General features: G+C 33.0%; 1 long non-coding RNA gene across 1 annotated transcript; it reads left to right on the top strand.

Annotated features, from left to right (window-relative positions):
• Positions 1-14,367: 14,367 nt before the first annotated feature.
• Positions 14,368-23,145, top strand: LOC141511693 (uncharacterized). The gene is made up of 3 exons (XR_012475369.1): positions 14,368-14,567; positions 15,108-15,244; positions 22,205-23,145. It is a non-coding gene; the product is annotated as an uncharacterized LOC141511693 (long non-coding RNA).
• Positions 23,146-23,760: the final 615 nt, after the last annotated feature.

Raw genomic sequence — 23,760 nt, 5'->3', positions numbered from 1 at the left:
TGATATATTTCCTTGCTCCTATGGCATGTGGACCACAAACTTAACAATATCTGCTGGTCTTAAATCAAGTATATTAGAATTTTTCTAATGATGTAGCACCTACTACTGGCTACAATACATAGTATATATATAGTTTGACTCTGGTAGTAGATAACAGAATAGTAGCTATGTTTCTATTTCTGCACATTAGTTTATAGCACCAACTTTGTGCTGTCATATTTCCAAGCATTCTACTTGCATTGTCCTTGATCTTTTTTCATGTAAACTGCTAAGTATTTATTCATTCCAGAATTTTTCAGATTTCTGTATTTTTCTGTATTATTTTAACCCAAGTGGGTTAAATATACTTCTTTTTTTTCCATTCTTTTTTCTTTTAATATCTTGTTTTCATTTTCCTTTGCACATATATGTACAGACAGATGTGTAATACCCACCTCCCCTACTCTGTGTTCATTTTAAGAAATATTTTTAATTTATATTTTTATTTATTTACACATTATTATAATAATCTTGTTATAAAAGTAAACATAATCCCACTCCCCCTAAAAAATAAAAAAAAATCTCATGAGAAATAAAATGAAAGAAAGAGGAAAAAATGTGCTTCAATTTGTGTTCAGATACTATCACCTCTGTCTTGAGAAAAATGCATTATTTATCATAAGTCCATCAGAGAATTTACTTACATATTTTTTCCCACAGTTACTAATTGCTGATTTTAATTCCTTCCATTCATTCCTTCCCACTCCCATTTATTCTATTTTCTCCTTTTACTCTGGTTAGGCAAGTGGTGCAGTGAACAGAGCACCAAACCTGGTGCCAGGAGATTCTGAGCCCACACTCCTCCCCAGAGACCCAGAAACCACCCAGCCATGTGGTCCCAGGCAGGCTACACAATGCCACCACCTTGCAAAAGAAAATGTGTTGTATCTGACTACCCTCTCCCATAATTTACTCTCTTCTCTATCACTTACATTCTCCCTCCCCTCTCCCTGTCTCCTTTCTACATCCCTTTCCTCTTTTTTTTCCTCTGGGGTAAAATATTTCTATACCCTATTATGTGTGTATGGTGTTTCCTCTCTGAATCATTTCCAATGAGAATGAAGGCTCATTCATTCCTGCTCACCTTGCCTCCTTCTACTTCTTTGCAGAAGCTTTTTCTTTACTCTTTTACTTGAACAATATTAGCCCATTTTACCTCTCCCTTCCCTTTCTCCCAGTACATTCATTCCCTTTCTGCCCATTGACTCCATCCTTACAATATATTATACCTTCAAATTCAGCTCCCTCCTGTGCCTTGTCTATAAATGTTCCTTCTAACTGCTCCAATAAATGTGACCATTCACATGAATGATCGGTATCATCTTCCCCTGCAAGAATACAAGCAGTTCAACCACATTAAATCCCTCATAATTTACCCTTCTCATCCATCCTCTTATGCTTCACCTGAAACCTATACTAGAAGATCAAATTTTCTGTTCAGTTCCAGTCCTTTCAACAGGAATGTTTCAAATTTCTGTTTCATTGTGTGTTCAGCTTTTCCTCAGAAAAGGATGCTTCACTTTTGATTGGTAGTTGATTTTTGGTTCCATTCCAAGCTCTTTTCCTTCTGAAATATAGTATTCCAAGCCCTATGAGCCCTTAATATGGATGCTACTAAGTCCTTTGAAATCCTAAGTGTAGCTACACGATATTTCAATTGTTTCTTTCTGGCTATTTGTAATATTTTCTTTTTGAATAGGGAGTTCTGGAATTTGGTTACAATATTCCCAGGGAGTTATGAGTTATTATTATTATTATTATTATTATTATTATTATTATTATTATTATTATTATTAATTATTTGTATTTCTTTCAGGAGATCGATGGATTCTAGTTTGTCCTCTGCTTTTTGGATATCGGGGTAATTTTCCTATAGAATTTCTTTAAAAACGCAGAGAAGGCTCTTTCCTTGAACATGACTTTCAGGCATAGAAATAATCTTTAAATTGTCTCTTCTGGATCTGTTTACCATGTCAGTTGCTTTTGCATTGAGATATTTCATGTTTTCTTATAGTTTTTCATTCTTTTCTTATTGCTTTATTGTTTCTTGATTCCTTGCAAATTCATCAGCTTTCTTGAGCTCCATTCTACATTTGAAAGAGTTGTTTTCTTCAGAGAGCTTTCTTATCTCCTTTTCCATCTGGTCCATTCTGCTTTTTAAGCATTCTTTTCATATAATTTTTTTTTTTTTACTTTTTGCAAGGCAGTGGGTTTAAGTGGCTTGCCCAAGGCTACACAGCTAGGTAATTATTAAGTGGCTGAGGTTGGATTTGAACTCAGGTACTCCTGACTCTGGGGTCTGCGTTCTATCCACTGTGCCACCTAGCTGTCCCCTTCATTTACTTTTTGACCTGTTCTGTTTTTTTTCATTTGACCTATTCTGGTTTTTTATATGTTGTTTTCTTCAGTAATTTTTAATTTCTTTTTTGTATTTCCTTATCCAAGCTGCTGACTTGATTTTCATGTTTTTTCCTGCATTGCTCTCTCATTTCTCTTCCTAATTTTTCCTCTACCTCTCTTACTTGATTTTCAAAATTATTTTGAGCTCTGCCATAGCCCAAACCCAACTTCTATTTTTCTTGGAGGCTTTAGATGCAGAATCTTAGTCTTTGTTATCTTCTGAGTGTGTGTTTTGATCCTCCATGGGACCAAAGTAATTACCTATGCTAAGCTTCCTTTATTTCTGTTTACTTATTTCCTCAGCCTGTGTCCTAGTTTTGGGGTGTTTGCCAAGCTTTTGAGTTGTTATTGGGACATCCCTAAAAGGACCTCAGTTTCTTCAGTGTCTTATGAGAGTCTCTAACTGCTCTCTAAGCCTGGGCTTTGGTCTGTGGATGACACCAAGCACTCCCCTCTGTCCTGGAACTGTGAGGAAGGTCTCTGCTCCTCTATGGTGGTATGGAGGTGCAGAGTGTGGCCTGGACATGAATATGGACAAAGTACAAGAGTTCCAGGGACAGAAGAGAGACCTTGACAGTCTCCCCTCACACCATTACTTTTCATGGGCTAAGAGCTCTGGAAGTAGCTGCTGGATGATTCCTTGTTGGAAAATACCCTGCTGGGCAGTCCCTGGGGCCTGCTTCTCTTTCCTGGGATCCAGGCTGCACCAACAGCAATGCTGGTCTGGGATCTGTACTCACTTTGGCAGAAGTTTCCCTGTTGATCTTTCAAACTTGTGCTTGGTGTTTCCTAGGTTGACAGGTCAGGAAACTGCTTCTGCTGCCACAAGATGGCATCTGTGGGACCCAGGGACCCCGTGGGCTGTTCCCAGAATGATGAAACTCCTTAGTTTCAGTGGTAATCCTAGCTGCACCACTGCCACCCCCACCAACCCCATGAAACAGAATTTTCCCATGATCTTCCAGGTTATCTTGGGTTAGAGAATTGCCTCACTAGATCTATCTATGGGTTCTTTCTCTCAAAAATTTAATTAGAATTATAATTTTAAGGCTTTTGGACTATTTTGCATGAGAGTTCATGGAGAATCTTGACCTCATTCTGACATTTTAAAATATATTTCAATTAAATATAATTTTCTTAAGGTTCAATCCATTTTTTCCTAATCTGCAGGTCCAGGTCAATCACTTGCTCCCTTTGTACCCTAGGAAAATTATTGAATCCAACTCTACCTCAGTTTTCTAATTTATAAAATGAAGGAAATTGAATTTGATTACTTTTATCATCCCTCGTGTTTATGAATCTATGAGTTGGTGATAATACTAGATTTTTGCAAATCCTGAATCTAATCGTTGAGTTGTGGTAGACCAGAGATCAATCAATTCCTTGAAAGATTTCTTACATCATTCTCAGAAACCCCTAATGTTCATATTTCAGGGCACTATAAATTTAAATGAAAGAGTGAAGAAGAAAAATTTTGAAAAATTTTTGAGGGCTCTCATAATGCATACAATTATAAAACTTTATCTTTGTTCTTTTTCATCCAGAGAAGATAGCTCATAGACATCTGGTCTATATCAGATTTTATTTAAAATATATTATTTCTCACTTATAAGAATCTTATGAATGATGAATTATTTTCATTATTTTACAGAGAAAGCATGGAAGTTAAGAAAACATCTATTGGCCCATGTTCCTTCAAGTCTTTTTATTCTCCTCTTAATCCCCTCCAGATATTCACTCAACTGAATAATCATATAGTTTAATACTGCCTCATTATTTTGCAGTTAATAAATCTTTCAATTAATCATAGAGAATTCTAAAGATTTCAATTAGACCTAAATGACTTCTAATGTATAATGCCTATCAATTTAGGTGATGAAAATCCAAGATTCCTATCATTCATCTACATATCTATAGCTGAAGCCTATGGATTTCCTCTGAAGATAGCTGAGAGGTATTAGGAAACTAGTTTTCAGTTGAGGAGACCCTCTTCATTAGAGGATTAATGCAAATAAGAACTAACTGCTTTCTGGTTTATTAGCAAGTAATTCCACTCCTTTTTGATTAATTGTAAACACTGTATCATTCTATGAGATAAACAGAAAATAATTAAAAGAGAGAAGGCATTAGAATTAATAGACATTGGAGAAACTTTGCAATAAGTGATGAGATTTTAGTTAGGTCTTAAAGGACGTCATTGGGATCAGTAGTTGCAGAAGAAGAGGTAAAGAGTTCCAAGCATAGGAAACAGTCAAAGAAAATGAAGCATCTAACATTATTTCGAAACTAAAAAGAATCAATTTATAATAATTTAATCAATGAATACAATATGTCAGATGTAATCCATAATGTAAGAGATATAGTGACAATGATCACATAAATATTTTCAAGGAGCTTATCTTCTATAAGGGAAGATCATTTCTCTATCTATCCATCTATCTATCTATGTATCTATGTATCTATCTATCTGTCTGTCTGTCCGTTTCACTATCTACATATATATACTCACATATGCACATATAAACATAGGCATATATGTTAACATACAGATATTCAATTTTAAATATATATATGTGCATATGTGTATACAATTAAATATTTCTTCAATTTCTGCCCATAAAAAAGTAGACTTTATTACCCCTACCTTTAGTTGTTTTGCTCATTATACTATCAATGATCATATATTTCCTTCTACTTTCTCATTTTCTCATAATCTTTAACAAATGCTTCTACTTCTCCCAAAAAAGCTTGTTGTTGAAAAAAGTTTTAGGAAAATCAATCTAGGAGTTATACATTGTAGTAAGTATCTGTGATTTCAGATATCAGTAGAGGTTGAAGCTTATTTCTTTTTTGCATTTAGGAGTTTGAGATGTAATAGACTATGCCAATTGGGGATACATACTAGATTCAGCATTAATATGTTAAGTCCCTGGGAACAGGGGTCACCAGATTGCCTAAGGAAGGGTGAACATATTTAGGTTGGAGCAGAGTGGAAAAAAGCCTTTAGAAGCATTGAAAACAGGCCAATGAATAACCAATATATTTTAATTTGTGATAAATGTGGAAACAGTAAAAATAAAAAGGAAAGGGGGAAAAAGAAAGGAAAGGAGAGAGGGTAAGTGAAGGAAAATTGTTTAGCGTTCATTCTGAGTTTAAAATGATTTTAGAGTAATATTAAATAATAGCTATTCTATTTCATTTTCTTCATCTTTGACAGTGGTAAAGAGTAAAACAAAAACAGAAATAAGAAATATTGTGGGTCAAAATTATTTGATTTCTTTTAGAGCAGTATAACATTTGAAAAAGACAATGCAAGAAATATGTTAGTAGTAAAGAAGACCAAAGTATTACCATTTTATAATCTTAAACATATATTATTTTAAAATCGTTTTTTAAATTTAAAGTTCCTAAGTACATTTATCGAACTGAAGATCCATGCAAAATCTGTTTTAAGACAATTTCTCTTGACTTTTGCTCCCAAGCAGAAGAAGACACAATGACCTTCCTGACTAACTATTTGGGACAGAATCAATTTGTGTTCTGTCTCCTCAATGTGTAATTGAATGATCACCACTCTGTGCTCTAAGTTACATGATCGTAATTAATTACATCACAATTGACCTGCTGTTCGGCTTTTCAGTTCTCCCTTTGCCCTTGCCAACCTGGGCCCATAATTTCACAGTAACAAATTGCCGTAAGGAAAAAGAAAAAAGAATGAGACCTCAAGTTACAATGAGGAAGAGAAAACAAATAACAACATCCCAGAAAGAGGATTTATCTACAAACTAGTATTTGAAGCTTACTTTACTACAATGTAATTAATATGGACAATCCTTTGAGAAAACTTGACAAGACAGCATTAGGGTAAAAAGCATAAGTGATACACATGCAGAATGCTGATGTAGGAAGTTTTGAGTGATGCCTGAATGTAACTGATAATGAGATGACTAAAAGAAGAAAAAAAGTGAAGCTACTGATTAAAATAGTCCTCCAAAAGAGATGCTACAATAAGCTTTGTTTAGGTTGTGTCAGAAACTTGATAGATTTTCTAATAAATGTCAGAAACCATTGTGCTAGTACCACAAGGCACAGTGAAGAAATCTAATGTGCATTGGCAGTTCCTGATCTTTAAGCTCTTTCCTGAGTATCATTTTCATAATTTTGTGCTTCATCTTTTGATGTATGTCATTCTGCCTAACTTTCTTAGGATTAGAATGATTTCATATACTTTGATTTCTGTTGCTGAGTAATGGAAACCTCTTGTGGCATCTTAAATTTCTATTTTATTATGCCTTATTGTTATTCTCTCATATTCTTTCCCTCTGTATTCCAGAGCAACATTCATTTTAATTTTAAAAATAAAAATTAAATAAAAAGAGGAAAAAAGATAAAATATGAGTAAAATGAATCAGCACTTCAAAAACATCAGATATTATTTGAATTATTTCATGCTTACAGATCCTGAGCTTTGTCAAAGAGTAAACAGCTTCTCAAAGCTTTTCTTAATAATATCACAAATACAATTAGGATTGCTTTGTAACTTTTTCTTTTCTCTTTAATCATTTCAGTAATTATGTAAAGAGTTTTCCTTGCTCTAAGTGCATCAATATGCGTTAGTTCCCATAAGTATTTTAAAGCATCATTGTAAGCTTTGCATTGGCCATTTCTTAAAGCACAGCAATACTCCATGATATTCATGCAACATGCTTGCTCAGCCATTGCCTAAATGACTCTCTTCATTGTTTCCAGTTCTTTGTTACCACAACTTTCTTCTTGGCAATGACTTGCCTGGTCAATTTAATAGCAGTAGAATCTTGGTGTCAAGAAATTTGGCAATTTTAGTAAATTAATTTGTCTAATTCCAAATTACTTTCAAGAATTCCCAGCTCTGGGGAAGCTAGGTGGCACAGTGGATAGAGCACTAGCCCTGGAGTCGAGAGTACCTGAGTTCAAATCTGGCCTCAGACACTTAATAATTATCTAGCTATGTGGCCTTTGGCAAGCCACTTAACCCCATTGCCTTGCAAAAAATATAGAAAGGAAGGAAGGAAGGAAGGAAGGAAGGAAGGAAGGAAGGAAGGAAGGAAGGAAGGAAGGAAGGAAGGAAAGAAGAAGAAAGAAAGAAAGAAAGAAAGAAAGAAAGAAAGAAAGAAAGAAAAGAATTCCTAGCTCCACCAACAAATCATTAGCATACTTGTTCTCTCTTTCCTCCTCCAATGATAAATATTTTTTCATCTTTGATGTATATGAAATGAAACTTGGGAGTCATTTTGCTATGCATTTCTTTTATTATTAGTGTTTTAGAGCATTCCTACAGATAGTTGTGGATAGTTTTGTGACTTTTTTAGAGAAATATTTCTTCCTATTGTTTTATCAATTATCCTTGGGTAATGGCTTTTCATCCTATATATTTCTATGTTTTGTGTTTGTGCACATATGTGTTCGCATGCATATGTAAGCAAATATACATTTCTGTGGATACATTCATTAATATATATGCATGTAAAATCTGCTTGCATATATGCATATATCAATACATAAACATTTCTTGGCTACAAAAACTTTATCTGAAAAAATATGCAAATTTTTCATTCAATTATTTTCTCTTATGCTAGATACATTAATTATATTTGCACAAAACTTTTCAATTTCACAAAATCAAACAAGCTAGTTTATTCTTTTAACTTTGGCATGTCCCTTGTTTGGCTAACAAGTCAGTTCCTATCTAAAGCTGAAAAAGAATGTGATATTCTTTTTCTGTATTTTAAATATATAATTACTTATATTCAAATCATATTTGAATTTGTTGTATAATATTACGTCAATTGTAAACTTAAGTCTAATTTATACTTTTCAACATTCTAGTTTTTAAAGAAGTACCTAACAAAGAGGAAGTGTTTCTTTAGTATATATTTTGGTGTTTAATCAAACACTTAATTATTGAATTCTAGCATTCTCATTATTCTGTTGAGACTCTTTAATTGATCTTTTTAAAATTTTTTTTTAACCAGCAAAATTGTTTTGATGATTGCTACTTCATAGCATGGATTATGGTATGGAAATATTATTTCTTTATCATTATTTCATTGCTTCATAATCTAATATATTTTTTATTAAAATGATTTTTTATTATTTATCTCTGAAAAGTTTGACTCTGATAGGTTATTATTAAAGCAAATTAATAAACTACCTTCTATACTATTGTATTTTTATTATATTGTAAGTTGGCATTAAGAACAGTTAAAAACATTCTTCCAACTTTTTAAGACTTTCTATTTTCCTTTCAAAGTCATTTTGTATTTTAATATGTACATTTATTGTTATTGTTACCATGGGATCATTTTTCAGTCATATTCTATTCTTCATAAGCCCATTGGGGTTTTCTTGCAATATATATCCGTGAAGGGTTGCCATTTACTTCTCCAGATAATTTGACAGATGTTGCAAACATTGTCAAGTGACTTACCCACAATTTATATGTGTGGAAGATCAGATTTGAATTCAGTAAGATGAGTCTTCTTCAGGCCAGTCCTGGCATTCTATTCCTTATACCATATAACTGCCTAAAGACAAGAATGGAATATATACATATATGTATCTTCATATATACTATGCAAATATTAATTTTATAGTGATTTCAAAGGGATCTAGCTTCTACCATTGCTCTTACGATACAGAAATTCTATTGCTTTTTAAAGGTTAATTTAGTTGTTTGTAACTTTGCTGAAATTGTCTGATTAGTTACTTCTCTGTTTCCTAGGATTTGCTAAATAAACGATCATATAATTATCAAACGAATTCTTTTGTTTCTTTTTCATATAATTATATATATATATATATATATATATATATATATATATATATATATATATCTTTAATTTATGTCCCTTAACATTGTTTCTCATATTTCTAGGCTTTTATCAGACCATATAAAGAAATGGTCCTCCTTGTTTTACAATTGCATTTATTGGCAGAGTTTCAAATATACCTAAACTTTATATAAAATGCAAACATTTAGCTATATGCATAATTGATTTAACATTAAAACAATTCCTCTTTGTTTATGCTCAAAGAGGTTATAGTCTACTATTCTTTCTCAAATAATTTATTCTACATTCTTTGAAATAAAGATGAGATTTTAGATATTTTGTTTTTAATATAATAATTGTTCTAATATAAAATATTTGTACATCCCTATTATATGACCTACTTTATCATAATTATTTCTTGAATAATTTGCTGTACTATTTTTGATAATGTTGTATTATAATGTTTGCATTTTCATTTATTAAAATTATTGACCTATAGTTCAATAGTTGCCTTTTCTCCTTTGTCTTTTTTTTTGGCTTAGTAATTTCTTACAAATATATTTCCAGGAGTAAATTGGTAGTGATTTTTAATATTTTTTGAGAATAATTTCTTTATTTATTCCTTATAATTATTTTTGTTACCCTTTAAAAGTTTGAAAAAATTCTCCTGTCTACAAAGTTCCCTCACCTCCATTTTGCAATTCATGGCTTGTTCTATTTCCTTTTCCGAAATTTGTTTATTTATGACCTCTAAGTGCTCTTCTCTAAGGTTGACTACCTGAAAATATGGACAAAGAAGAACTTCTAGATACTGAGGAAACTGAAAGGATAATAATATTTTAGGATAATCCATGGAAATTTTCATTCTGTATTCATTCCAAAAACATTTATTAGATGTCTTCTCTATACAAATAGCTTGCTAAATGATCAGGGGAAAAGAAGAAAAAAAAAAGAAACATTCTTCCTGCTACTATAGCACTTATCAATTATGATCAAGAGAGACACTCATATTGAGTTTGTATCACCTCTCACCTTCACAGATGTCAAAGGACTTATTATGAAACAGTTTCTTCTTACAAGTTGTAACTTTTTCTCTATTATTATAGAGGCCAACCTCTGGTTTTGTTGTCATTCTAGGCTCACCTATATATAAAATACATTTTGTTTTGATACAACAAACATGGCTTTACATCCAAGAAAACATGCTGGAAACCAAATTCCTTGAAAATACTTTAAACATATAAGTCATTCCCCAATTGATAAATGGTCAAAGGATATGAAAAGAGAATTTTCAAAAGAAATTTAAGCTAAATATAATCATAAGAAAAAATGTTCCAAATCACTTTTTATTTTTTTATTTTTTTTTGGTTTTAGCAAGGTAATGGGGTTAAGTGACTTGCCCAAGGTCACACAGTGAAATAATTATTAAGTGCCTAAGGCCAGATGTGAACTCAGGTCCTCCTGACTCTAGGGCTGGTACTGTATCCACGGCACCACTTTGCTGCCCCCAAATCATTACTGATTAGAGAAATATAAATTGAAACAACAATGATGTATCATCTCACAACTCTTAGATTAGCCCACATGAGTAAAAAGGGAAGATGATCAGTGTGGGAGAGACTGTGGGAGGATTGAGACATTGCTGCATTGTTGGTGGAGTTGTGAATGGATCCAACCTTTCTGGAGAGCAATATGGAACTATGCCGAAAGAACAATAAAAATGTTCATAACCTTTGAGCCAGCAACTTCAATTCTTTGTCTGTATCCAGAAGAAATTATAAAAAAAATGGGAAAAGTCCTACATGTACCAAAATATTCATAACAGTTCTTTTTGTAGTGGCAAAGAATTGAAAATTGAGGGAATTCTCATCAATTGGGGAATGGCTAAACACATTATGGAACATGAATACTATGGAGTACTTTTGATCTATAAGAAACCATACTGGGTTTGACTCTAGAGAAGCATGGAATAATTTACAGGATCTTATGCTGATCAAAGGGAGTAGAAGAAATAGAACAATGCACACACATCAACAAAAACATTAGGAGATGAACGACCTTGATGGAAGGCAGCTCATCTTGGAAATACAGAGAACTAGGACAACTTTATTTGACTGGTTATGGACTATATTATACCCAACCAGAGAAAGAAAAACAAAACAAAATGAAATATGCAGAAAAAAATCCTTCAGAATCTGATGAACATTTTATAAAAATTATCTTTTCCCCTTAATCCTAAATCCTCAAGCCAAAAATTATTGATTTGTAAACATGTTTAACAAAATATGTATGTTAAATGCTAACCTGACTGTCCCCTGCTGAGATGGGGGTTGGGGATGGGAAGGGGGGAGGAGGGAAATATTGTAACTTAGAAATATGCATCTGCATATGGATGAAAACAAACAAATAAATAAAAAAGAAAGAATATACTTCAAAAAATTACCCAATTCATTGACAATCTAACATTTTCAACTTTTGTATCTTAAATGAGTTTCAACAGAGAAGATAATGTTCTTTTACTTTACCTTAATGACATCAGTATTGGTCTTTTTATTTGATTTCTTTGATGTATTTTATGATTTTGTTCATGTTTTATACTTCTTAATGTCATGGTTGAATAATACCATTTCAAAATTGTCAATTTTAAAATTTTCTTTGACAGTTTAAAACTTAGAAATTAGGAAATATTTCAAATCAGATTTTTTATTGTTTTCATGATTATATGAATTCATCAAAAATATTAATTTTGCAAATTAAACTTTTTCTCAAAGAAATATTTGCTATAGAGGCCTATTATTACCAGGACTCTCCTATCTGTGCCCATTGTGAATTTCATTTTCTTTTGTTCTTTTTGCTCTGTTTATTTAGTCCAAATAAATTCATATTAGTATATTCAGGTTTTTTCCTCTGAGTAATTCGTATATTTCATTCCATGCCCGCATGTTTGCATATATGTATATATCACAACCTATTATGTGCTTATCTTTCTTTCAGTGGATGTATGTGCATCTAACTTTTTCTGATTACACAAAGTAATATTCTGAATATTTGTGCCTTATGGTACTCATGGGCAATTAATCTTCTTTGAGAGGAAAAATAACTAAATAAGTCTAGGGACTTTTGAAAATTGAATTTATGCTACAGATATATTTATCAACTTCTTCAGAAACATATTGTATCTTTTGCTTTCTTTACAATATTTAAAAACTTTAAATTTAAATACTAAATTGAAAAAACAAAACATTGTCATGTGCTTGGCAGACCATAAGATAATTTACTCTATAAAACAATGAATTTCCATTTCAAGAGTCTGTATATTAAAAACTGCTCATTGTGTTCACAGTTGTTCATCTTTTCTTTGTTTCCTTTTATTTTCTTCTGTTCTCCCCTGTGCACTTTTTAATTCATTATTTTACCATTCCCCCCCCATGGCTACAATTAAGCATGGATAGATATATGTATTTGTATATACATACATACCAGCATGTAAATAGATAGATAGATAGATACATATAATTATGTATATTCACACATAGCTATATATTTGGTTTGTGAGTGTATCAGTTTTATAACATTACCTGAAAGAAGCAAGCACTCCTCAATTCTCTACTATATTTCCACACACTATTTTGCATTCCTATTCTTTATACTACTGTCCTTTCAAGAATCCCACCCTTATACACTTTTCTATATACCCCTTCCCCAGTGATCTACACACCATTCTATATACCCTCTTATCCTATGATATCCTGTTTATAATTTTTATTTTTCCTAAGTTACAAATTAATTTACATGTATGTTTATGTACATGTAAATGTATACAAATATGCAGGAGCATATGTATAAACACATATAGAAATTTAGGTATATGATGTGTGCATATATCTATGCATGTATGTGTTTGCATGATTCTCTCTTTAATTCATTAAAAAAAAGAATATATTTTCTTTTTTCTTTGTTTGTTTGTTTTGATTTTTAGGTTTCTGCAAGGCAAATGGGGTTAAGTGGCTTGCCCAAGGCCACACAGCTAGGTAATTATTAAATGTCTAGACCGGATTTGAACCCAGGTACTCCTGACTCCAAGGCAGGTGTTTTATCCACTAAGCCACCTAACCGCCCCAGGATATATTTTCAGAACTACTAGCTTTCCTTCCCCATCTAATTCCTCTGTACCAGTTCTTCCTCTCATAACTCCTTTTTTTTAGGTTTTTATGCAAGGCGATCAGATTAAGGGACTTGAACAAGGTCACCACAGCTAGATAATTATTAAGTGTCTGATTTCAGAGTTTAATTCAGGTCTGCCTTACTCTAGGACCCATGCTCTAACCTATTGCAACCATGCACAATTGACAATCTTGGACATATGATTTACATTTCCATTTATAGTCAGCAATTAGTCTTTATTGAGTCCCATGTAATTATTTACTTCCACCTTATATTTCTCTTGGTACTTGCATGTCAAATTTTCTATTAAGTTCAGGTCTTTTTGCAAAAAAAACTCTGAAACTCTGATAGGATTATGCTTAACTTTGTTGGATATAATGTTTTTTGACCACAACCCAATTCTTTTTCTCTTTTCTATATAGTGTTCCAAGACCAGTCACTACTTTTAATGTAGCTGCTATTAGGTTTTGTGTAATTCTAATTGTGCATCTGCTATATTTGAATTGTTTTTTTCTTCTTGTTCTTAATATTTTTCCTTAACCTGGGGATTTTGGAATTTTAGATATGATATTCCTGTCAGTTTTCCTCCTAGCATCCCTTTCAGGTGGTAATCTGTGAATTTTTTTCTATTTCTTCTTTTCCCTCTTGTTATAACCCTTCAGAAAATTTTTCTTTAATTATTTCTTATAGAGAGAAAAGCAGTAACTCCCCTGAGCTCTCCATCCGACTCCTCCAAAATTCTTTTAATAATGATGCTAAACAAATTCTAGAGTTGCAGATTTCACAAAAAGGAGTGAAGCAATTTTACAGCCTAAGACAACTTGGAAGATCATCTGGGAAAGCTGACTGCACCAGGGTGAGAGAGGGGCACAGTACAATGCATGTCATGTCAGTACAATTGGGTCGAAGTAATCAAGAAACAGGCAGAGGGACAAATGAATCAGGGACAGCAGCAGTGGTTTCCACATCTCTCAGTCCGCAGATGCCAGAGAGAACTTGGAAGGTCAGCAGGAAAGGTCTGTAACTTCTGGGTGAGAGGAGAGCCCAGACCAGCCAGGACAGAACATGACAAAACTTCGCCAGCTCCCTCAAGCCTGAGGCTTCCTTGGATCAGCAGTGGCAGCAGCTGCTGCTGGAACTCTCAGTCCACAGATGGTAAGGGATCGAACAACTACTGAAAAGATTACAGCACTGGGGCAGGATTCTTTATGCTGCTTTGCCCATCCTCAGGTCTGAGACACTGAACTGGGTAGCAGTCACAGGAAGAGGAGGACCAAATGAAATATTTGTAAAGATACTGAAACATAGAAGTCAATTAATTCTCTTTCCCTTCCCTTCCTTTTCATTTTCCTCTCCTTTTCCTTTTCATTCCCCCTTTTATTTATTTTTTATTTTTTATAGTTTTTGCAAGTCAATGGAGCTTAAGTGACTTGCCCAAGGCCATACAGCTAGGTAATTATTAAGTTACTGAGGCCCAATTTGAACTCAGGTACTCCTGACTCCAAGGTCAGTGCTCTATCTACTGTGTCACCTAGCCTCCCCCTCTCTCCCTCTTTTACAAATCCTACATTCCTGCCATATATTTCTACTGGCTGTTAACTTACTTATTATTCCATCTCCTAACTGTATCACTGCACAACTTTGGAATTCATATTTTATCAACACTGCTTCTTATTATCCTCTGAACTTTTCAAGGTTTTGGATAGTTGCTACCTCATACTGGAAGTCTCATCTGATGCTCCCACTTCTTGCTATCTTCTACTTCCTCCAGTAAACTTATATTTACTTCTTTCTCCATGATGCATTTCCCATTAAAAGAATGGTCCTGGAAGGTAGGAATTATTATTATTTATTTTTTCTTTATATTACTAACTCCTAGCATGATGAGAATAACATGACTTAGTTCTGCTTTTCAGTAATATCACCTTGCTTCAGTTCTTGTGCCTGTGCACCAAGACCTTTCATCAAGTTAAATGTTTCTACTTTGGTCACTTCAGGAGGTAATTAAGGTTGAAGTATAACATACTAAGCAAATTCTTAAATTTCCTGTGATGTAGATTTCTAAAACAGTCTTCTTCAATTAATGTTGAAAACAAAAAAAAAATAGTGAAGGGTTGCTGTGAACCACGTTTTTTTTTATTTTTTTGTAAAAATTCCTCATGGTGACATAACCAAATGAATTTTCTGTCAACAAATGGAGAACAGCTATCATGGGTGCTTCATTTATAATGTTGAATCATGAAAAGCAATTATTTTTTACAATCCCCTTCAGAAAACAAATTAGAATTAGTCTCAGATTTCAATGTGTTTTCATAAAAGTAGTTTGCATAATGTATTGTAAACGAATCTCTATTGAAAAATATTTTTGCATGTAAAAACAATAGCACAAACAATAGCTTTCTTTTCCTTGCCTGGAGTTAAAAAGTAGCTTAAGATAAATTAATCAGATAGCTCATTATTTGTAATTATATAACAGGGAATTCAATTCAGCCAACCCCAGAGTCATTCTTCTCTCTTTTTTAAAATATAAAGAAATGTGTCATGTTGGAAAAGTTGGAGGGATTCAAAGAAGTATTCATAGCTTGTCCTGAATTTTCCACTAACTAGTCATATGAACATGGATAATTCAAACATTCCCTTGCTATCATGTTTACTTTATGTATAATGTATAAGTAGTGAGTAGAGATAAGAAGCTGGTGGTGAGAAGCAGATTTATTAATTTCTAATTAATTTCTAAGTCTGTTCCAGTTCTAAAATTCAAATTTAGAATAATCAGTTGTCTTCTGAGAAATTACTTATATGAAAGAAACTTGGTATACTTGGCTGAGCACACATTCTGGAGTCAGAAAGACTTGAGTTTCACTTCTTTATCAGACACCATGATATCTGCTAAATAACTTAATATCTTTGTGCTTGAGCTTTCTTATCTGTGATGTGAAAGGATTATATTAGGTCACCTCTGCAATTCCTTATAACTTCAAATCTATAATCTTATGATATTTGGAACTGTTTGGGATAGTAAAGATTATGTAGTCAATTGGTATCCCCTTCAAATAGAAATGGGGTCACTAATAATGCATGAGAATATTACTGGTCTACATATTGACTGAGAAAAGCACATTAACTTTGTTCATGTTCTATTGCTCCTTTATTGATTTTGTTAACTATTTTCCAATTGCTTAGTGCCTCTGGACCTGCAACAGTATATTTGACACCTTGGAACCTGTCTAATTCTTCAATTTTAAAAATGAGAAAATTGAAATTGGCAAAGTCTTTTCTTTTTCTTTTTCTTTTCTTCTCTTTTTTCATATATCCATTATGCAGTAGTAAGTAGAAGAGCCTGAAATCAAGATCAAGTCCCCTAGTTCTCAATTAATTTTTTTCTATCATACTGATTTGGTGTTATAATTCTCTGAAGTTAATAACCTGGGATCAAATAGCATCTCTATCTAGTAGAGTGCTTCTGTCTCAGTTGCAATCACTGCCACTGAATAGGAGTGTCTATGATGTAGTGATAGATTCTGCTTATTAAGAAGAGTAAAGGAATATTCTTCTCTCCCATCCTATAGAGAAAATAATAAGAGACACTTATCAGTGTCTGAATCTTATGAAAACAAAAAATAATGGTAATCCATATGCTAAATTTAGCACTCTTAAGGTTATGCTGAGGTGAATCTCTTTCTCACTCTCTCTCTCTCTCTCTCTCTCTCTCTCTCTCTCTCTCTATCCCTATCTCTATCTCTATCCTTATCCCTATCACTATCCCTATCCCTATCGATCTATATCTATGTCTATATCTATAATCTATGAATAAGGAGTATATCTGATGCTATATAACATATATTATATAGAATAGATAATACATATATATAGTATAGCCATTTTATTATAGATCATTATATTATATATGCCATATATTTATATGTATTATATATATAGATCTACATAACCAACCCTGACCTAAACTTTCAAGTTACCAGCTGCTTATGGGATACTAATATCTGAATATCATAGGCATCTCAAATTCAACAAAATATTTAAATATAATTTACTCCAATTCTACCAGATTCCTATTGCAGTGGAAAGTATATAAGTATATAAGAGGCAGAGGAGAGAGGTTCAAAACTTGACTTTGTGTTTCATACTTGTGTCCCTCTGGGCAAGTTGTTTGACCTCCCTGTTCTTCCTCAATCTACTGGATGGCATATAAGATAACTTTCAGTTCTCAATCTATGACATTATCTTCTACATAAATCATGGAGATTGGCACCTGTTAAGCCATTTTCTTTTTGTCAATTTTTTTCATCCATATGTATATTTCTAAGTTACAAAATTTCCCCCCACCCTCCCTTCCCACCCCCCTGTCCTCAGTAGGGAATGGTCAAGTTAACATTATACATATATATGTGTTTGATAAACTTTACAGATTAGTCTTTTTCAGTATAAGGAATTAGGATTTAAGGAAAAGAGATAAATAAGAGATAATTTTTTTTATAAAGCATTCATCAGAATCTGAAGGGTTATTTTGTTTTTGTTTTTGGATGTGGATAACATTGTCCATAGCTGATCTAATAGGATTGTCCTAGATCTCTGAACTGCTAAGAGGATCTGCTTTCATCAAGACTGATAATCTCACAATGTTCTTATTGTGTACATTGTTCTCTTAATTCCACTTCCTTTACTCAGCATCAGATCCTGTAAGTCATTCCATGCTTCCCTAAAGTCTGACCAATTATGATTTCTTTTGGAACAATAATATTCCATAAAATTCATTGTTTAGCCATTCCCCAATTGATGGACATTGAGTCAATTTCAAATGTCATTCTACATCCTCCCCTTACCCCATATCTCATCAGTAGCCAAGCCATGCATAATATTTTCTTTCTTTAATCTGGGATGCCTACTTTTATTTTCTCTATTCCAATTTAGCACTTTCTTTCATCTCACTTTGGATTGTGCTTCCTTCTAATTGGCCACCCCTCCTGCTTCTCTGGGCAGCTGTCAACATTCCCTTACTCACACCACAAATAGTAACACTTTTATCATTGGTTAAAAGGATCCTAAATTTAGATTTGGAAGGAAACATAGAGGTCAACAAGTCAACTTCTATCATTTTAAATATGGGACCAAAGAAGTTAAATTATTTACAGAGCAATTGCCTAATGTGTTATTCAAAGCCAGGTCTTATATAGAAACCTATAAATCTAGAGAGAAAATTTTGTCTTTTCACATTTGCAAGGAAAGCAGAGAACTTTTTAAAAAGTAAATTGGAATAATATCAGAGTTGTGAAGTTGTATACTCACAAGTTAACTATTGAATAAATAATGTATTATGAGAACTCACTATAATACAGCTCATTCTAGGGAGTTCTATGCTTCATCATTTGAGTAAATTGCATAAACAACTATTTACTTTAAAACATATACAAGATTAGCCACTGTTACGATCTCTAACTACAGTTTGTTTAAAAATCAGTGGTAATTCTGAAGTATTGTGGAATAAATAAAGATAATTTTGTCTTCACATCAATTTATTGACCTAGAATAGTTTTACAAGATTCTCTGTCATCAAAATTATAGTTAAACTTTAAAAGTAGATAAAGAAGAAAATTAATCTGTGAAATTTATTCAAATAGATTACAGTCTAGACTGACTTGGGAAAATCAGCATTAAAAATTTAAATGAAACCAACTCCTATCCATTAAGCCACAATGTATGATAGGTTTCTGTATTTTTAATCTGCTAGTAGGGGCAGCTTTGTCAGGTAATTAATAGAGTGCTGTACTTGAAGACAGGAAGATGTAACTTTTCATCTTGCCTCAGACAAGTCATCTAACCTCCCTCATACTCAGACTTCCTTTCCGCAAAATGGGGATAATAATATCTTCCTCCAACATTGCTTTGAGGTTGAACTAAAGTGACATTTGTTTAATTTTTCTTTAAGTCATTGAGAAAAAATAATATTCTCCCCAAATACAGGAAAAAAAACATTTAACATTCATTTGTTTAAAACATTGAGTTCCAAATTATCTCCCTTTCTCTCTCCTCACATTCAACACCCATATTGAGAAGGCAAGCAATGTAATATAGGTTTTATATGTGTAGCCATGCAAAACATTTTCATAAAAGACATGTTGTAAAGGAAAACATAAATGCCAGGCAAATCTTAAGAAAAATAATTATTTTCTAAAAAAAAGTATTCTTCAATCTATGTTCAGACACCAAGAGTTCTTTCTCTGGGGATGGATAACATTTTTCATTATATGTCCTTCAGAGTTTTCTTGTAATATTGTATTACTGAGAATAGATGTCATTTACAAATTATCATCTTAAAATATTGCAATTACTTTGTACAAAGAACATTTCACTATGCACTAGCTAATGCCATTCTTTCCAGTTGTGTTCTGAGAGCATCCCTTGCTCATCATTTTCCTTAGCAGAATGCTATTCAACCACAATCATATAACCACGGTTTGTTCAGCAGTTCCCCAATTGAAACCTATCCCCTCAGTTTACAATTCTTTGATACCAGAAAAAAAAGACCATTATATTTTATATATGTAGGATCCCTTCCCTTTCATTTTTTAAATTTCTTTTGGAATATAAACTTTGTAGTGTTATTGCTAGGACAATGGATTTGCGTGTTTTTAAAGTCCCTGGAGCATTTTTACAAATTGCTCTAAAGAATGGTTGGATCAGTTCACAACTCCACCAGTAGTGTATCAATGTCTCATTTTTCCCACATTCCCTCCAACATTTCCCATTTTCTTTTTCTTTCCTATTAGAAAAAGAGCCATAAGATAATATTTCAGAATTATGTTCATTTTCATCATTCCAATCAATAATGAGTTAGAACTACAAGGCTACAGATAGCTTTGATTACTTTATTTGAAAATTGGTTCATATCTTTTGATCATTTATCAAATGCAGAATGCATAATATTTTTATGTTTGACTGAGTTCTCTATATGTTTGAAAAATGAAACCTATATGAGAGAAACTATTTTCAATTTTGTTTTCCATAGTTATTATTGCTAACTCTATTTCCTTTCATCTTATGTCCCCTGTTTATTCTATCTCTCTTCCTTCATTCTGTCCCTCCTCTAATCTGCCCATCCATCTTTTTTCCTTCTCATTCCCTCCTGCTTTTAGGGGGGTAAGACAGATTTCTGTAATCATTCCAGTGTTAAGGCTTTTCCCTCTTTGTGCCAATTCTGGTGAAAGTGAAGTTCATTCATTCCCCATTACTTTCCCCCCCTCTTCTCCACTGTAAAAACTTATTATCTCTTTTATGTGAAATAATTTACTGCAGTTCTATGATTCTATTTCCCTTTCTCCCACTAAATTTTTCTCTCATTCCTTAATTTTGATTTTTAGATATCATCACTATTTTCATATCGTTCCTGTGCTCTAAAAATGAGAAAGACTTTTTAAAATACAAGTATCATTTTTCCATATAGCAATATAAGCATTCTATACTTATTAAGTTCCTTTGGATTTCCCTTTCCTATTTACCATTTTTATGTTTCTCTAGAGTCTAGTATTAGAAAGTCAAATTTTATATTCAGGTCTGGTCTTTTCCTCAAGAACACTTGAAATTCCTCTCTTTCATCAAATGCCTAATGTTTCCCCAGAAAGACTTTACTCAGTTGTAATTCTGCTTCCTTTTTCCCTGTGACATATTACAAACTTTCCAGTTCTTTATTGTAAAAGTTTATGAATCTTGTGTTATCCTGACTCTGTCTCCACAATATTTTAATTGCTCCATTTTAACTACTTGAAAAACTTACTACTTGATCTGAGTGGTCTTATATTTGACTGTAATATTACTGGAAGTTTAGATATGGGGATCTCTTTTAGGATGTCCTGAGTAAATTTTTCAATCTAGAACTCTCTGTTCTAGAATATCAGTCAATTTTCCTCAAAAAAAATTTTTGAAAGAAGATGTCAAGTCTCTCCTTTTTTGATCATGGTTTTCAGGTAGTTCAATAATTTTTAAATTATCTCTCCTGCATCTATTTTCGAGATCACTTGTATTTTTTCCTATGTCATATTGTCTTCTGTTTTTTTTTAATTCTTTAGGCTTTGTTTTATAGTTTCTTGTTTCTCATAAAGTCATTAACTTCCATTTTCTCAATTCTAATTTTTGAACTTTTTTCCATTTGTCAAATTTTGCTATTAAATTATTTTTTTCTTTAGTTAATTTTTGTGTCCCTTTTTCCCATTTAGTCAATTCTGCTTTTTAAGGCATTGTTTTCCTCAATGGCTTTTTGTACTTCTTTTAGAATTTGGGATAGTCTGTTTAGTTTCTTCAGTATTTTGTTTCACTAACTTGTCTTTTTTGTATCTTGAGTTTTTTCTTGCATTGTCCTCATTTGTCTGCCCTGATATTCAAAATAAAATCCTTTTTGTAATTCTTCCATTCCTAAGGCCAAATTTATATTTTTCTTGATCCTTTAGATGTAGGATTTTTGATTTTGTTATCTTCTGAATGTCTGTTTTGATTTTCCTTGTCACTTTGAAACTTTCTTTGGTAAAGACTTTTTTCTGTTGTTAATTAATTTTTCCAACCTAATTATTTTATATTCAACACATTTTAAAGAAGGGCTCTGCCTCTGGGATAGAGGGCACACTGCTTCAAGCTTCATGGGCTTTTTTCTAGTTATCTCCAGAAATATTTCTAGGTACCTGTAAATTTTCAGTCTTCCAAACTTATGAGATCTAAGAAGAAGTCTGTTTACTACCACATTTTTGCTCTTGTCTTGGAATGACTATGCTCCCTTTTCTGCCCAGGAGCTGTACCAATCATCACTGATCCACGGTGTTCACCTGCTTTGGGGCATTAGTGTTCTTCCTCACCTTGGGAGTGCTATCCAGGACTGTGACCCAAATTCAAATATGGCCAAAGTCTGCATCAGTGCTAGTAAAGAGACCCTTCTAATTTCCTTCTGAACAGTGGTTCAACCATCTCATTTTCTGGCTCTCGAGTAAATTCCCAGAACTCTGGAAGCAGTTGCTGACGATGACGGCTCCCAAAGGTTGCTCATGATTTGATGGAGCAGTCTGTGTTGCACTGTGCTCCACTCTCACCCAGGTGTGACCAACATTTTCTGCCATCCTTCTAAGTTGCCTTCAAGGTCTGTGGTTTGAGAGGTTAGGAGACTGCCACATCTCCTGGATTGCTGGAGCCTGGTTAGAATTGAATTATGTTTTTCTTCAATCTTGGTGCAAAAAACTTTTTCTGTCAACTTTCTTTTAAAAAATATTTATTTAAGGCAATGGGGTAAAGTGACTTTGCCCATGGCAATTATTAAGTGTCTGAGGCCAGATTTAAACTAAAGTCTGTAAAGGGTCAGCCCCTAAGGGTGATTTACATTTACACATGTCTTAGGTGAACCTTTGTCACTAGAGATATGCTTGTATTTTTGCTCATTAAATGGATTTTTTGGCTCACAAGTTAACCCTGACCTAAAACATCTGTGGCTCTAGAGGTGTGTGGGAAGCTTTCTGATAAGGTATCCCACAGACTTTGAAGGAAAAATATCATAAATTTAATCAGGGAAGCTATGTGCCTGGGTTTCATCGTTTCATCTGATTTGTCATGTCTGAGATGAGTTTTGTTATAAAACTCTGAGTATTCAACAATAAAGCTGAGAGATTGTTTTCACGACCATAAGTGTTGTTGCTTTCTTGACATCTAAGTGTTCTAAGCTTCAACCTGGCTCTCATGTAAATTCTCAGACACACACCTGAGTTGTAGCAGGTGATACAATTTCTTGTTATTCCAGAGCAGGTTCTCTATTCCCTGCAAAACCTAGCTGCCCCATCTGTCAACTTTCTTAGTTGTCTTGGATTGTTGTCCATATTTTTGTTTTAAATAATAAGTTCTCCATATATATCATATCATAGATAGATATACTAGACAATATCTTCAGGTTAATACCATTTCCTTATATTGTTCAACTACTGTGTTTTTTTATTTACTGAAATGTGAATTATGGAATGTCATTTAAACTCTCTGTTTTGTGAAGACACAAAGAGAAAGAGAAACAGAGAAGGAGACAGAGAGAAACAAAGGTGATATATATATATATATATATATATATATATACATATATGGAGAGAGAGAGAGAGAGAGAGAGAGAGAGAGAGAGAGAGAGAGAGAGAGAGAGAGAGAGAGAGAGAGAGAGAGAGAGAGAGATTTTATTAAACTCATCTATGGGAGAGGATATTATTGATTTCCCTATCTTCATGAGAAGCAACATGATGTAGCAGTACTCCTGGAACATCTGGGTTTGTTCTGCCTCTGACACATTCTGTGTGACTCTGAGAAAGTGGCTTAAATAACT

Source organism: Macrotis lagotis, chromosome 2 (genome assembly GCF_037893015.1).
Source record: "Macrotis lagotis isolate mMagLag1 chromosome 2, bilby.v1.9.chrom.fasta, whole genome shotgun sequence".
Lineage (NCBI taxonomy): Eukaryota > Metazoa > Chordata > Mammalia > Peramelemorphia > Peramelidae > Macrotis > Macrotis lagotis.
This window is presented reverse-complemented; position numbering and strand designations above follow the sequence as displayed.